Source organism: Phalangium opilio, unplaced genomic scaffold (assembly GCF_054372755.1).
Source record: "Phalangium opilio isolate 3A_F unplaced genomic scaffold, DU_Popi_V2 ptg000329l_1, whole genome shotgun sequence".
NCBI lineage: Eukaryota > Metazoa > Arthropoda > Arachnida > Opiliones > Phalangiidae > Phalangium > Phalangium opilio.
In genome coordinates, this window is record NW_028324226.1 from 3855511 (window position 1) to 3871229 (window position 15719).

The following is a 15719-nucleotide window of genomic DNA, read 5'->3' on the forward strand; positions in this document are numbered from 1 at the left end:
CTCAAGGCCCTTAATGTTAATACGACCAATCAAACATCCTTTCTTTGCCCCACACTATTAGAATGTATGCCAGAAGACATTAGGACTGCATTTTGCGTTAAAAGGGGTTATATGGGGAATAATGATTGTTTAGACGCGGAAGAACTAGTTGCATTTCTGAAGGAACAAACCGAGAGTAGGGAAATGGCACGCTTACTTAGGTCATCGAACAAGTGATAAAATAACCTGATAACCTAATAAGAGCAACAAAAAACAAACAGACAAAAAGTAAATAAATAAAAAAAAATAATAATAATAAGTAAATAAATCATAATCTCTGCAATTTAGAATAAACCATTAAACGCGTAAACCAGGGTGATACTAGTGAGTATCACCGCGGGGAGTGTGAAAAAGATTGTATGTTTACGCGGTTAAGAAAACTTTACTTCAGTTTACACACTTCTATAAAGCATAAAATTGTTTGTACAACCCTATTCAAGGAGGGTTTTATCTTTCTCTTGTATCTAAATCTTTACAAGTATTTCACAGCTGTATAGCCTTAAGCCTACAACAAGGGAAAGTTTCCTACGTCATCGGGAAAGGATTTGGGTAGCGGTCACCCCAGGTCAACGTCAACGTCACTATAACCCTGCAGAAGAGCCAAGGTTAGAACTATGCCGGCTCTCTGGCGACATTGACCTGGGGATGCACCTATAAATTGGGGGACTCTCCCTTTGTATCGTCAGAACTTCAAAACCAGCTACCGAGATCCTCGCCCAAGAACTTAGCGACGGACCCAAACCAAAGGGTCTCAAGTATACCAAATCACAATACTTGTTAATAAATAAAGAGTTATGTTGTAGTTAAAGAAGTCTCAAAGGAAGTCAATTAATTTAGTTAAGATAGTTCGCTAGCCTTAAGGTTTGTTTCAGTCCGAACCTTAAGTCAAAACACGCTCTCCCAAAAGAACCCTAACGAGGAATCACATCGAGCGCCTAAACAGTCGCCAAATCGGACTCGCACGGGCTGCTTTTTCTTCAGAAATGAAGCAAATCCTTTTTCACTCATTTGAACCTTTAAAATCCAAATTTTTTACAAACTTACCATTGCCACGTCATCGCACCAACTCAAAGCCGGTTGTAATGTTTTGCCGTCTAGCTTTGAATTATTTTCATTGCTTTTTGATATTGTACAGTTTTGGGCCTAGGAATTAAGTAATCTTTGAGATAAAAAGGCTGTTTTAGAGTTGATAGAAACATGGTCTACAAGGGAACTTGTTAAATGCCGGCGGCTAGCAGTTTGTTAAGACAATATTTGCGCAGAAGGAATTTGTCCATAATTAACCCGGACTACCCTAGTATTGAAAAAGGGTTTCCCTTGAAATTCTATTAGTAGTAGTAGTTTGTACGCTGGCATTGAAGTATTGATCTATACGCTAGTTTCTATCAAAAAACCCAGATTTTAAAGGATCAAGTAAACATTGCCGTGGGCCAGACAGTGCATGATGAAACACGAATATAGGTTGAATTTAGCGTAGCATAGTTAATGAGCTTAAACGTGATTTTGGTTTAACTTCACCAGTTAGAAAAGACAGTGTCTGAACTCTGAACCCATTTCTCAGTCAGTTAGGCCAGGAATACATAGAGGCAAAAGGAATCACGGTGTAGCATCCATTTTCCCAACATATCTAGGTGGATTTTGTGGGAAGAGCTAGATTTATTATTTTGAATGTCGAATTTTACTTGGCGAATATTCTCTCTCTCTCTCGCCGCGCCTCGCACCTCGCACGCTCTCCTGACCTCTCGTCGCTACCAAATCACGCGATAGCAGTTACAAAGACGTCAGAATTAGCACGTCCCACAAAACGCGTAGAAATTACAGTTGGCGATATGGGGGGTTACAATGATTCCAATTAGCCGTATGTATTCCTAGTTAGATCCTGTATTCCGTAAAGAATTGCATCGGCGATGTAATTTTGTTGAACGCGATCAGCTACGCCCGCAATCACTTGCCCGGGACAGTCATCGAGAGCCAGCTACGAAAGGAAAATCAGTGTTTCTCCCTTTAAACACCGTCTGGCGCTGAAAGCTCCCGAGAGAAAAATTTCCATTTCTCTTTCGCGTAAAATCTATACTTGATCGTATTAGCTTTGGGGTCCGCTCCAGGTCCAGAAGTGTACCCTGTAGACACCGAACCGCCGTATGCCCATTAACTGGTTCCCGCGATAGTGAAATATTGGTCAGCGTGTAATACGTAAAAGGTTGTAGTTTAACACTCGATTATATTTTTAATTCTTTCATAAGGTGTCATACTTATTCTTACTGTTATTTTGTTTATGATATTACTATAAGTTCGTAAGATACGTTCCGTAAGTTTGTCACTGGTTGCTGGGAGCTTGTCACGAAGTGACGTGGGTGAAACGTCATAGATAGTAAAATATTGGTCCGTTTGTAACGACAAAAGTAAATAGATACGCGGGTGCCGAGTAATACGAGAAGCCCTTCCCCCCTTTGCGTATGAATACTTTCCCGACCGTGGCACAGGGAACTAGCCGTGAATAGGCTCATAATGTAGCGGATGCTAGCTCTTGTACCCAAAACTAACGTTTGGATCGTCAGCAGGGCCGGATTAAAAGGGTGGCCGAGGGGACACTGGACCACGGGCGCGAGGCTTGTTGGGGCGAATTGAGTTAAACTATTCTCCCTTAGCAACATTTGCTGTTCCATTTTTTCGCGCATTAACTCGGCCCCCGGGTGCAAAATTGCTTAATCCGGCCCTGATCGTCAGCATCATGTACTACTTTCTAAAAACTTATGACATCAAGAAGCCCTTACCCGATTGGTTAGTTTGCGTAGGGGGTTGAGCGCAGGGTAGATTGCATCTCATTTTACATGTCTTCTTCAGTGTACTTTTTGTTTTTATAATTTTACACTTTTGGTACTACGTGCACTCGGTTATAATTGTAATTGTTTCATTAGGTGTCATACTTCTTATTGTTCTTTTCCTTAAGATACTACCATAAGATCATAAAATATGTGTGTCACTGGTTACTGAGAGCAAAAGTACATAGATACAAAAACAAAAAGTACGCTTCGTTGAAACTTGCTGGTGCCGAGTAATATGAGAATCCCTCCTTTAGTCCAGAATAGTGTCGACCCCCTCTGCGTATGAATAGTTTCCCGACCGTGGCACAGGGATCGAGCCGTGAATAGGCTCATAATGTACCAAAAACGAATGATTGGATCGTCAACATCATGTACTACTTTATGTTTTTATATCAATATACCTTTGGTCACTTCTTGACATTCTCTCAGTAACCAATGGCAAGCTTATGGAACATATCTCATGAACTTATGGTAATATCTTAAGCAAAATTACAATAAGAAGTATAACACCTAATGAAATAAATACAATTTTAACCGAGTGCATGTAGTACCAAAAGAATATAGATATAAAAACATAAAGTTCGTTTCATTAACGATTTCCTGCGATTGGCTGAAGACGACATGAAAAATGAGATGCAATCTACCCTCCCCCCTACGCAAACTAACCAATCGGGTAATGGCTTCTCGACGTCATAGGTTTTTAGAAAGTAGTACATGATGTTGACGATCCAATCGTTAGTTTATGGTACAAGAGCTAGCACACGCTACATTATGAGCCTATTCACGGCTAGTTCCCTGTGCAACGGTCGGGAAACTATTCATACGCAGAGGGGGTCGACACTATTCTGGACTAAAGGAGGGATTCTCATATTACTCGGCACCAGCAAGTTTCAACGAAGCGTACTTTTTGTTTTTATATCTATGAACTTTTGCTCTCAGTAACCAGTGACAAACATATCTTACGATCTTATGGTAGTATCTTAAGGAAACGAACAATAAGAAGTATGACACCACGGTCAGGAAAGTATTCATACGCAGAGGGGGGAAGGGCTTCTCGTATTACTCGACACCCGCGTATCTATTTACTTTTGTCGTTACACGCGGACCAATATTTTACTATCTATGACGGAACATATCTTACGAACTTATAGTAATATCATAAACAAAATAACAGTAAGAAGAAGTATGACACCTTATGAAAGAATTAAAAATATAACCGAGTGTTAAACTACAACCTTTTACGTATTACACGCTGACAAATATTTCACTATCGCGGGAACCAGTTAATGGGCATACGGCGGTTCGGTGTCTACAGGGTACACTTCTGGACCTGGAGCGGACCCCAAAGCTAATACGATCAAGTATAGATTTTACGCGAAAGAGAAATGGAAATTTTTCTCTCGGGAGCTTTCAGCGCCAGACGGTGTTTAAAGGGAGAAACACTGATTTTCCTTTCGTAGCTGGCTCTCGATGACTGTCCCGGGCAAGTGATTGCGGGCGTAGCTGATCGCGTTCAACAAAATTACATCGCCGATGCAATTCTTTACGGAATACAGGATCTAACTAGGAATACATACGGCTAATTGGAATCATTGTAACCCCCCCATATCGCCAACTGTAATTTCTACGCGTTTTGTGGGACGTGCTAATTCTGACGTCTTTGTAACTGCTATCGCGTGATTTGGTAGCGACGAGAGGTCAGGAGAGCGTGCGAGGTGCGAGGCGCGGCGAGAGAGAGAGAGAATATTCGCCAAGTAAAATTCGACATTCAAAATAATAAATCTAGCTCTTCCCACAAAATCCACCTAGATATGTTGGGAAAATGGATGCTACACCGTGATTCCTTTTGCCTCTATGTATTCCTGGCCTAACTGACTGAGAAATGGGTTCAGAGTTCAGACACTGTCTTTTCTAACTGGTGAAGTTAAACCAAAATCACGTTTAAGCTCATTAACTATGCTACGCTAAATTCAACCTATATTCGTGTTTCATCATGCACTGTCTGGCCCACGGCAATGTTTACTTGATCCTTTAAAATCTGGGTTTTTTGATGGAAACTAGCGTATAGATCAATACTTCAATGCCAGCGTACAAACTACTACTACTAATAGAATTTCAAGGGAAACCCTTTTTCAATACTAGGGTAGTCCGGGTTAATTATGGACAAATTCCTTCTGCGCAAATATTGTCTTAACAAACTGCTAGCCGCCGGCATTTAACAAGTTCCCTTGTAGACCATGTTTCTATCAACTCTAAAACAGCCTTTTTATCTCAAAGATTACTTAATTCCTAGGCCCAAAACTGTACAATATCAAAAAGCAATGAAAATAATTCAAAGCTAGACGGCAAAACATTACAACCGGCTTTGAGTTGGTGCGATGACGTGGCAATGGTAAGTTTGTAAAAAATTTGGATTTTAAAGGTTCAAATGAGTGAAAAAGGATTTGCTTCATTTCCAAGGTTAAAAAAGGTCTATTTCGAAATATCCTTTTTAATATATTTTTTACTCAACGTCTAATAAAATTCTATGTCTTCAAAGTTATACTGTTTTTTTTTAATTCCTTTTTGGGTCAATTGAGGAGATAAAGAGTTGGTCTGACATTTTTTAACTGTTATCGTAGACGTCTTTATTTTTTACACATTTTTACGCCCTCGATTTGCCTACTGCGCTCGCACTCCTTCACTAGTTTCCGATAGAAAATCACATCGTAGTTGATCAAATTACATACCGCCAACCCGTCAAACGTAATTCGACTTCATTTCTGCCTCTCTACCGCGAATTCTTGTCGGCTTTGGACTCCATTTTACCCGAGTTTGGCCTGAATTTCGGGCGTTTTTGGCTTTTACTGGGGTAGCCAAAAGTTCTTCCTTTGATCGGCACCGTGGAGTCAATATCGTTTCCCGCTCTGCTCTTGGAAATCACTTGTTCGTGAATTTTGAAGTCATTTAAAACAAAGAATCACGCCTTTCGTCGACGATCCGCCATTTCTCTCTTTGCTGACGAGGAATCAGTCCAGAATCTAGAACTCTTTGCCGCCGTTGGAATCGCATTTGAAATCAATTTGTCGAGGCCATCTTGGAATGAACCCACTTCTTAATGCGCAGTAAGTGTAAGCCTTTTAATAATTCATAATTTATCAATTTAATAAATTAAGTAGTTTTAATGAAACAGGCAGAGTTAATTGTTAGAAAATTATTTTCTATCGCGATTTTAGTCTATTTAATAATAGTTTTAAATTAAAATTAAATAAGCCACGATCACAAGTTTAACTTGGGCAAGGCTTAAGAAATTTAGCTTAGATTCTTAAGCTTTATTTCATCGCCATTAATAAAGGAACGGGTTTTCATTAATTATTTAAATATGTAGGATTATTTAACTTAGTTATTAATTTGTTAGGCGTAAAGCAATTCAATTCTAATGAGGCAATAGTATAATATTTGTTATTAATATATTTTCATCTTTAGACGTGAAGAATTTTCTGCTGCTGATCAGTCAGACGTTTCCTAGCAGATGATTTCAACGTTCGAGGCTCTTGTGGAGTTCATACGCTGTTAGAGACGTCTATTCCAGATGACCTATTTCTTGGATCTTCGATTCACGAGGCCTTTCAGCTCATTTGGAAAATTATAGTGAAGAAACTGAACTGATTAGTTTAATTCTTAAATTTTTTATTTCTCACTACTCAATTCAATTTTACGTGGTCAAACTTTAACTTACAGAACTCTTTAAATAATTTTTTGTAGAAAATTTTTGTAAACACCTCAATTGTTTTTTCGTAATAAATAAATTTTTTCTTGGGTCACGTTCTTTGTTTTCTTGAATTAGTTTCGATACTAGGGGTGGAACGAATTTTTTAGGGTCTGGACTTAGGGTGATATTTTTAGGGCCCTTTTTAGGTTTTTTTATTATTTTAAAGCATATTTACTGATTTTTTTATTATTTTAAGGACAATTTACTGACTTTCATTAACAAATTAATAAAAAGAGCCTAAAGGTAACCAATATTCCAAAAAAAAAAACAAAAAGGGGCCTAAAAATATCGCCCCAAGTCCAGACCCTAAAAAATTGAAACCAAGCCTAGTATCGAAATAAATTAGATAAAACAAAGAACGAGGTTTAAGGTAAAATTTATTCAATAAGAAAAAAAGAACCAAGTGTTTACATAAACTTCTAACAAAAAATTTTTTTTAAAGTGTTTGGTAAAATAAAATTTGAACGAGAAAAAAAGTAGTTGCAAGTAAAAAATTAATTACAAATTAAAAAGATGTATTATATTTTCAGTCTTCCAGGTTCGGTGACGTTGTCCGTATTTTTGGAAGTTATCGCTGAGAGAGATAGAAATACATCGTGTAATAAAGAATATCATCTGGAATGATACGTCTCGGAACTACCAGCGACAGAAAAATCCAAGAATATCAGCCGCATCTATAAAAGAAAACATATTAATAACAAATATTGAACCATTGCCTAATAAGAATTAAAGGGGTCCTAACAAAAACATTTAAATCTATGGTAATGTTTCCGTAAATTATTGAAGAAAAAACTACGTAAAATAATCCAATAAATAGAATATAAGATACTCACTAAATATTAAGCCATTGACAAATCATAATTGAAGGGCTACTTTAAGGTCCTAGCAAAATAATAATTTACGGAAAGAATACCTTAGATTAAAATAATCTAAGAAAAAACTACGAAGAGTATTCCCATAAATAGAATTTAAGAATCTCCCTAAATATTAAGCCATTGCCAAATCATAATTTAAAGGGCTACTTTAAGGTCCTAGCAAAATAATAATTTACGGAAAGAATACCTTAGATTAAAATAATCTAAGAAAAAACTACGAAGAGTATTCCCATAAATAGAATTTAAGAATCTAACTAAATATTAAGCCATTGCCTAATGAGAATTAAAGGGGTCCTAACAAAAAAAACCCCATTTAAATCTATGGTAATGTTTCCATAAATTATTTAAGTAAAACTACATAAAATATTCCAATTAATAGAATATAAGAATCTCACTATATATTAAGCCATTGGCAAATCCTAATTAAAGGGCCACTTTAAGGTCGTAGAAAAATAATAATTTACGGAAAGAATACCTTAGATTAAAATAATGTAAGAAAAACCTACGAAGAGTATTCCCATAAATAGAATTTAAGAATCTCCCTAAATATTAAGCCATTGCCAAATCATAATTTAAAGGGCTACTTTAAGGTCCTAGCAAAATATTTTATGGAAAGAACACCTTAGATTAAAATAATTTAGGAAAAAACTAAGTAAAATATTCCTAATCTCAAGCCTTTACTTCGCGGTCACGGCTCGTTTTAAAATTATTAAATGGACTTAATTTGCAGTAATTAATAATTTACTAACAATTAACCCTGGCCTTTTCATTTAAACTAATTTATTAAATTATTTAGACAGTCGTTCGTTATCTAAATTAATTATTTACCGCCATGAATTAAAGTTTAGAATCTCAAATCTTTAATTTACGCGAAATAATTCGACAATATCCTCGTTAATTTAATTTAAAATAAAATGACGGCATAAAGTAAAAGCTTAGAGATAATCCCACGCCCAGATAAAATATTTTTAAAGGTTTAGCCTAGTGTAACTTAATCTCGCCCCGTTAAGTCATACATGAGACCTATTTTAGATTATGTAGCTTCGCACCGTTAAATGAGACCTAATTTGCAAAAACTAGGGGTTTGTAATTTAAAATAATTAAACAATGAATTTAATTCCCGCTAAATTAATCCCAAATACTTGATTGAAGATGTTCAAAGTTAAGCCTTGTCTCACTGACCTCGTGTTTGAAAATTTCCTCATATTGTACTAAATTTTCAATAAACTGACTAACAATTAACTCTACCTAAATAATTTAAACTCTAGGATTAAATAAAATAATAAAACGCTAGTTGGATGGCTTTGGATTATTGAAAGACTTCTACACTTACGGTACTAGGCTTAACCTTTCCACTTTGATTTCAACGTTCCAATGAACATTCAATGGCGGAGATCTTGGAGTCACGTCCCGACTTCGGCGTAAAACGTGGCTTTCCATCCAATATTTCCTTCGAAAGTCAGGATTACGAGGAGCTGATCAAGGAACGATGTTGACTGGTCGCCGGCGCTGAGAGAAAAGAAGACTGGACAAGTGGTTTCCGAGTCTTATAGTAAATTCCGTCGTTGGGGGCGCTTCGAAGTGTCTCACGTGGCCGCTAATTCAAATAAGAGAACACACTATTAGGCCTATAAAATTTCCTCATGATTTAGATGTCAGTAAATACGTAACTACGTATGCAGCGCCCCTAGCGGCAATTTATGAACTATACATTGCTTACACGAAAGTCTAGCAGAATTTTATCAGGCTTAAGATGTCAGTAAATACGTAACTACGTATGCAGCGCCCCTAGCGGCAATTTATGAACTATACATTGCTTACACGAAAGTCTAGTCGAATTTCATCAGGCTTAAGATGTCAGTAAATACGTAACTACGTATACAGCGCCCCTAGCGGCAAATGTGTCAATGCTTAATTATCCCTTCATAACTAGTAAAATAATGATAACTCGTAGCCCCTAAGTGAACCATATTCCCAATCCCGTTTGAAATCACTAACGAGTTTTTAGTGAGTAGCCCCTCGTAATCCTGACGCAACCATTATTCCTCATCCATTTTAGATCACCAATGAATCCCTATCCTCTTATAAAAGAATCTAAAAAATCACCAATGAATGAAAATTTTCATTAGTGAATAGCCCCTCGATTCGCAGCCTTTAACAGTGCTAAATAGCCCATACAAGAAAAGCAATAAAAATTAGACTCATTAAATCGAAGAAATAATTATTCAATTTTATTTATTCTATAGTGCATTTATAAAGAATCAACAAAGTATATAGATATAGAAACAAAAAGTACGCTTCGTTGAAACTTGCTCACATGAGAAAGCACTTTAATAATTCTAATATAGTAGGTCTAATGCAGAGGATATGATGTATTTGTATGTATGTCACCCCGTATCTAAACCACAGCCACTGACATTAATTAGTAAGCTTATAAATAAAAATGTATTTATCATCCACATTTATGAATATCAATGCAAATTTTTATTTTGAAATATAATACATATTTACATATTTCATTTGGTATTATTAAAGATAAATAATTAAAATGAATGAATGTTACGTCCAGATCCTGAAAAAAAAAGCACAAATTTTCAAGTTTTCCCACCCTTCCGGAAATTGGGGTTCTTGGATGGAAAACAACGTTTTGGGCTGGAAAATGAAGAATTAGCATGGATAGGTGTAAGTCAGTTTGTTTCCAATGGGACTTAATTCTTCCCGTATTGCACCCCTCATGCCCTCATGGATGACACGGTCCAACCAAGCATCCAAGATGTTCTTTGCCAAAGGACGGAGAGGCAAAGTTGGAAAATCACTTTCGAATAAACGACGTTGAAATTCGAAGCTCCCTGGAATAAGCCAAAATAACAATAAATCAGTTAACCGCGACTTTACTCGTCCATAAGAGAGGCTGGGTTATTTACTCTTGATAATAGTCTTTTCTGGTCGCACTGGAAGGAGCTAAAAGACTATTTCGCGTCCCATTTACATTCATTCCGAGATATGGGGACGTAGTGGCGGAGTTGGAATACGGTGTAGGAGTGATTTAAAAACGTTAAGAAAGCTCAAAATAGTTCAAAACACTTTCGTTCTTTTCACATCCGACATCTCTGGTTTCGAAAAACTGAATGTAAATTGAAAGGAACTAAATTCATCTCACCCTTGAAGCGACATCGGAAACCAAGGATGAATTAGGTCTTCCTGTGTGATGAACAAACATTAGATGGAGGTTTTATAGAACCCACAATTTCTTGGTGGCCTGGACATACAAAACCTGGAACAGTAAACAACTGAATTATTTTTATTACCATTTATGCATTTTACTTCATTTTATTTATTGCCATTGATTATATATAAGGTAAATCGACAACCTTTAAACGTTGTGGATTTATTTACAACTTCACTAGACTTACCAAATGATCGTTTCGTAGACGGAGTCAGTTTGCTAGATACCTTAACGACAGGTAAACTTAAGAAACTTTAGCACTGGATACCATCATAGGTTTATAAGATATGTCCCATAAGTATGACACTATATCTAGACTACGTAAAGCTAGAGACTTTCTGAGAGCTAGTTCGAGAACGACAAGCGGGAATTGACACCACTCGGTTTTGCAATCCATCTTCCGAAATATTTAGTCTCTACTAAACCTTTGACGGTGTCTCACCTGGCGTCGCTTTTCGAGAATCTGTGACGTTTCACCTACGACAATTCATCATCTTCATGACAAGCTCTCAGCGAAAGTGTATAGATATAAAAACAAAAGTACACTTCATTAACAACTCCCCGGCTTTGGCTGTAGACGACTTGTAAACTGAGAAGCAAGAACTAGTTTGACCTGGCCTGTTGGTGGTGGTGGCGACGTCGTGAATAGAGAACTGCCTTAGACTGTATAAAATTTTTCGATCGTCATTGAAGTGAGAGTGAATGGGAGAGAATTGTGGTGAGGTGATATTTTTCATTCGTGTATTTTAAAAGGAAGGAAATTATGATAGTTAGGTTAAGCCATATACCCTCCCTTAAAAATTCCTCTTACCCGTCGACAATAAGAGTTTCACGCTCCCCTATTTTAACATTCAAAGAAATCGAGGGAAATTTTGAAAGCAAAAGCAAGTATTTACTGACGTTCTTTTTAGAATGGTCTTAAGGCACCGGGATATTACAATTATTGGGTGTTTTACCGAATTCTTTCTCTTTCAAACTCTTCTGACCATAAGTTCATGTTAGAAATTTATAAGAAGCGATAAGTGTGCATCGGCATAAGTCTATGTTGTAAACTCATCGAGGGGATAATCACTAAAACTATCTGCTCTTCGATTCGCCGGAATATTACAATTACGGCATAAGTAAATTTATACGGGTAATAATTCTATCACCGTTTAGGGTAGGGCATCGAGGGGCTATTCATTCTGATTTTATGCACGGTAAATTATTTAAGCATTGTAAAAGATAGCGCTATTCACTCATTAGGGTAAGGTATAGAGGGGTTATCCACTCATTAGGGTAAGGTATAGAGGGGTTATCCACTCATTAGGGTAGGGTATAGAGGGGCTATCCACTCATTAGGGTAGGGGATAGAGGGGTTATCCACTCATTAGGGTAGGGTATAGAGGGGCTATTCACTCGTACGATGTGGCTACTATTACGAGCCCTTGGATCGCCTTGTTAATGCCACTTTCATTATCAGTTTCAAGCCCTTCTATAATTGCTCGCTCGAAAATTACTTAAAAGAACCACCTTAAAATGGGCTTGAGTTCCTTTACAGAATACAGGGTCTAACCAGGAATGCATACAGCTAATTGGAATCATTGTGCCCCCCATATCGCCAACTGTAATTTCTACGCATTTTGTGGGACGGGCTTGGATTCTCCGTTACGACTCCTAATTCTGACGCCTTATAACTGATATTGCATTTTTTGGAAGCAACGCCAGGTCAGGCGCAGCGAGATAGATTATTTGCGAATTCAAATTCGTTATGCAAAATTTTAAGTCTAGTTCTTCCCACAAAATTCACCTAGATAAGTTTGGGAAAACTGCTACACGATAATTCCTTTTAGCTCTATGCATTCCTGGCCTAACTGAATAAGAAATGGGTTCAGAGTTCAGACACTGTCTTTTCTATCTGGTCTTTTTTTTCTGGCGATTTTACTCTTCCGTAAGAGAGGCTGGGTTATTTACTCTTTTCTGGTCGTACCAATGAGCTAAGGGGCTATTTTACGGGTATGTTATCGATTGGGCGTGTTATCAAAACAGCATTGTCCAAAACGGCTTTTTCATAAACGCGTTTGCCATTATAGCCATTTCTCGTTTTATCGCATTTTGATTACAGCGTTTATATCTTGAGCGTACGAAAGTACGCCTTTTCCAAAATATTGTTGATTATCTTCATTAACTTCCCAAAATAAAATACCTTTTCCAAAAAATTATATTTTATATTTACTTCCGATATAACATTACTCCTTTTTGCATAATATTGTTCTTTGTCCTATATACTTAATATAATAGATATTTCCCTCCCTATCAATCACAGTTTGGGCGGAAACAGCAACCGCTGTTTTGGGAAATAGCGCTGTATTGAAAAACGGGGAAACAGCAACCGCGGTTTTGCTTCCACGCGGTTTTGCAAACCGCTGTTTTAGGAACCGCTTTATTCCAAAACGCTCTTTTGAAAACCGTGAACCATTTTACGTCCCATTTTCAGATACGCTGACGCAGTGGCGGAGTTGGATTACGGTGTGGGAGTGATTTTAAACAAGACGACCCAAGGGCTCGTAATAGTAGCCCCATCGTACGAGTGAATAGCCCCTCTATACCCTACCCTAATGAGTGGATAACCCCTCTATACCTTACCCTAATGAGTGAATAGCGCTATCTCTTACCATTCTTAAATGATTTGCCGTGCATTAAATCACAGTAAATAGCCCCTCGATGAACTACCCTAAACAGTGATAAAATTATTACCAGTATAAATTTACTTATGCCGTAATTGTAGTATTCCGGCGAATCGAAGAACAGATAGTTTTAGTGATTATCCCCTCGATCAGTTTACAACATAGACTTATGCCGATGCACACTTATCGCTTCTTATAAATTTCTAACATTACGTATTTAACGCTCAATTAATACACGTACAGAAAGTTTTAGTTTATGACAGACTTGTGCCGACGCATAATTTTCGCATCTTATAAATTTCTAACATGAACTTATGGCCAGAAGCGTTTGAAAGAGAAAGAATTCGGTAAAACACCCAATAATTGTAATATCCCGGTGCCTTAAGACCATTCTAAAAAGAACGTCAGTAAATACTTGCTTTTGCTTTCAAAATTTCCCTCGATTTCTTTGAATGTTAAAATAGGGGAGCGTGAAACTCTTATTGTCGACGGGTAAGAGGAATTTTTAAGGGAGGGTATATGGCTTAACCTAACTATCATAATTTCCTTCCTTTTAAAATACACGAATGAAAAATATCACCTCACCACAATTCTCTCCCATTCACTCTCACTTCAATGACGATCGAAAAATTTTATACTGTCTAAGGCAGTTCTCTTTCACGACGCCGCCACCACCACCAACAGGCCAGGTCAAACTAAGACCCACATCGTAGATGTTCATCATACGATGTGGCTAAAAACGTTAAAAGAGTTCAAAATAGTTCAAAACACTTTCGTTCTTTTCACATCCGACATCTCTGGTTTCGAAAACTAAATGTAAATTGAAAGGAATTAAATTCATCTCACCCTTGAAGGGACATCGGAAACTAAGGGTGAAATAGGTTTATTAATCGATCGTTTTTAACAATATTTATTTGTTTAACCCCAAAAAAGGTGGAAGCAACGAATCATTCTTGTGTGGTAAACAAACAATATTCGAGGGAGGTTTTAGAAAACCCACAATTTCCTAGTGGCCTGGACATATAAAACTAGAAACGATAAACAACTGAATTATTTTTATTACCATTTATACATTTACTTCGATTAATATATATTGTCATTGATGACAAATTAAGACGACAACATTCAAACGTTACGGATTTATTTACAACTACACTTGACTTACCTGCATGGGATTTCAGAATCAAATGATCTTTTCATAGACGGAGTCAATTTGCTAGATACCTTAACGACAGGTAAAATTAAGCAACATTAACACCAAGAAGTTATATCTAGTATCTCAGAGAGAAGGTATAAATTCGCCAGATTTCCAGCTTTATCTCCAGTCCAAACGTAGGTCCGGAGTCAATCCCCGTCTCTAAATTACAACCAGCATCTCATTGGTTCTTAAAAACTCACGTCAGCGCGACGACGCGAGTGACGAAAATTACAGTCATATTTTCCGACTAAGGAGAGGCGAAATAGCCCGGCGCCTCCTTTTACGCCCCCCCCCCTTGTATTTTGAAAGGGGGACTGGGACCAGGGATGTTTGATATATCGTCGACACTCTATAGGGATCGGCCTCTCTTGACAAAAGGTGGGGTAAAAAAGCGAGCCGTCTCAAAAATCGGACGCCTGGTGTCAGGGAGCAGCGTAACTATATTCATGACGTCAAGTCACGAGAAATTCAAAGGTGGGAAGAAAATGATTTACTGATTGGTTGAAATAAAAAAGGCGCAAATTACGAAAGATTGGCCGCGCAATTTCAACGAGTTATCTCAAAATTGCCTTTTCCATACCTTTTCACTCTTTTAAACTGAAAACTATTTGTGAATTAAAATATATTTTTTTAAAATGCCTGGAACTTTTTGTTCCGTTCCTAACTGTGGAGCAAAGTTAAATATCCAAGATTATCCCTTTTCAATTTCCTAAACAGAAAATTCAACACTAAAAAGAAAACATTCACCTATTTATACTAAGTTTAATATCAATTAACTACTACTCACTGAAATAACTTGAAATTTCATACAAATAAATAAGCTTCTCGTTGTTTTCGTCCATGTTTTAATTCCGAACATAACTCTCTAGTCTCTTCATCGTTGTTTTTAAACTTTTATAGGCCTCGCAGAGGGGCAGTACTACTAGCAGACGAATCATCACATAGTTACGATGCTCCCGCAATCCAGATGGCGCTGTCGTCGGCCTCAAAAACTTGCCCCTTTTTTTAACATTACGGGTATAGGAAGAGGCCGATCCCTATAGAGTGTCGATATATCAAACATCCCTGCTGGGACTATGGCGCGCGAATACAAAGGCATCTTATACCTTCTCTCTGAGATACTGATATAACTTCTTGTT

General features: G+C 37.3%; 2 long non-coding RNA genes across 2 annotated transcripts; both read right to left on the bottom strand.

Annotated features, from left to right (window-relative positions):
• Positions 1-6975: 6975 nt before the first annotated feature.
• LOC149610381 (uncharacterized) lies at positions 6976-9092 on the bottom strand. Its single transcript, XR_016376677.1, has 2 exons — positions 8824-9092; positions 6976-7289 (listed from the first exon to the last, which is right to left on the bottom strand). It is a non-coding gene; the product is annotated as an uncharacterized LOC149610381 (long non-coding RNA).
• Positions 9093-9961: 869 nt separating this feature from the next.
• On the bottom strand, positions 9962-12302 carry LOC149610382 (uncharacterized). The gene is made up of 3 exons (XR_016376549.1): positions 10904-12302; positions 10415-10764; positions 9962-10339 (listed from the first exon to the last, which is right to left on the bottom strand). It is a non-coding gene; the product is annotated as an uncharacterized LOC149610382 (long non-coding RNA).
• Between the last annotated feature and the right edge of the window lie 3417 nt (positions 12303-15719).